This window comes from Melanerpes formicivorus, unplaced genomic scaffold (genome assembly GCF_026170545.1).
Source record: "Melanerpes formicivorus ecotype bairdi unplaced genomic scaffold, bMelFor1.0.p_v2 SCAF_18, whole genome shotgun sequence".
NCBI lineage: Eukaryota > Metazoa > Chordata > Aves > Piciformes > Picidae > Melanerpes > Melanerpes formicivorus.
Genome location: NW_027142370.1, coordinates 11,602,186 through 11,604,000, shown reverse-complemented (window position 1 = coordinate 11,604,000; position 1,815 = coordinate 11,602,186).

Here is a 1,815-nt window from a genome sequence, read left to right as displayed (position 1 = left end):
CTGGCAGGATCCCTTCCAACCCCTACCATTCTGTGATTGTGTGACATTAGAAGCAGTCCCGCTTTCCCCAGTAGGGCTGCAGGCAGAGATCTAACAAGGTTTCATGATCCTATTTCACACAGGACTAGTTCCACTTACACATATTTAGAATTTCACTTTTGTGAAATAGAATAGAATAGACCAGACCAGGTTGGAAGAGACCTTTGAGATCATGTCCAACCCATCATCCAACACCATCTAATCAACTAAACCATGGCACCAAGCACCCCATCAAATCCTAAACACTCCCAATGATGGCAACTCCACCACCTCCCTGGGCAGCACATTCCAATGGCCAATCACTCTCTCTATGAAGAATTTCTTCCTAGCATGCAGCCTAAACCTCCCCTGGCACATCTTGAGACTGTGTCCTCTTGCTCTGGTGCTGGTCAGCTGGGAGAAGAGACCAGACCCCCCATCTACAACCTCCTTTCAGGTAGTTGCAGAGAGCAAGAAGGTCTCCCCTGAGCCTCCTCTTCTCCAGGCTAAGCAACCCCAGCTCCCTCAGCCTCTCCTCACAGGGCTGTGCTCCAAACCCTTCCCCAGGTTTATTGCCCTCCTCTGGACACATTCCAGCAACTCAACATCTTTCCTAAACTGAGGGGCCCAGAACTGGACACAGTACTCAAAGTGTGGTCCAACCAGTGCTGAGTACAAGGGCAGAACAACCTCCCTGCTCCTGCTGGCCACACTGTTCCTGATCCAGGCCAGGATGCCATTGGCCTTCTTGGCAGCCTGGGCACACTGCTGGCTCATGTTCAGCCTGTCAGCTGTCACCCTATCTTTGCAGTCAAACCAGACATTTGCCATTTTCCCAGTCACCCACCGTAGTAAAGATGGAGTGAAGGGAAACTGCTTCCTTTATTCTTCAGCAGCCTCCATTTTCTGCAGGTTCAATCTTCCACCCCATTTGCATTATCTCGTTACCACGAATTAAACTCCGTAGGAATGGGCCACATTTCCATACCTAATCATTCTTAATGTTCATACCTGCAGGATCTTCTAAGAAATATTTCCACATATGGCTAATTTGCTTGGTGAGTATAACCCTCATCCTGCTCACAAAGCATAATCACAGATTAATTGGTTGGGTCTGGGTTTTAAAACACCTTAGCTGACATTAGCCTGGGCAACAATATATTAAATTATATGGGAAAATGTAAACACTTTCAAAAACAAAGTTTCAAGAGGGGACATTATTTAACAGTAGGAATGGGAAATGGCTTGAGTTGCTGGTGTGAATATTGATTTTGGCTTCTGAATCCAACCTTGAGTCTTGCAAACACACTGAAAAGAGCAGAGAGGCGTTTTCCAAGGAGAATGAGAAGAGAAGCAGCATCTAGGAAACGCAGCGAGAGGTTATTTCAACGTCCCATTTCACTGCAGAACCAAACCCTTGCTGGGACCTCATCTTCACCACTTCAATACAAACCTTTAAGCCTCCGGCTCCCTCTTGTGGTCCCTCAGCGCTGATCTGCCCTCCAGACCACACCTCGAAACCTCCAATTCCACACCGAAGCTGTGGCACCAGCAAACGCTGCTGGAGGGAGGTTAAATGTTCTCCGTGGCTTCCGTCTCTATACTCTGGGCTTCAGTACAGGAGATATTTGCGCTGCAATTAGCAATTAAAAACCTCCAACTGTTACAAGCCCCGGGATTTTCCCCTGTCCCAACGCATGCTATGTGCCCAACACTAAGAAGTTAAGTTTCTTCTTTTTCTTTATTTCATTTGATAGATTATATATATATATATATCTATATATGTATATACACACA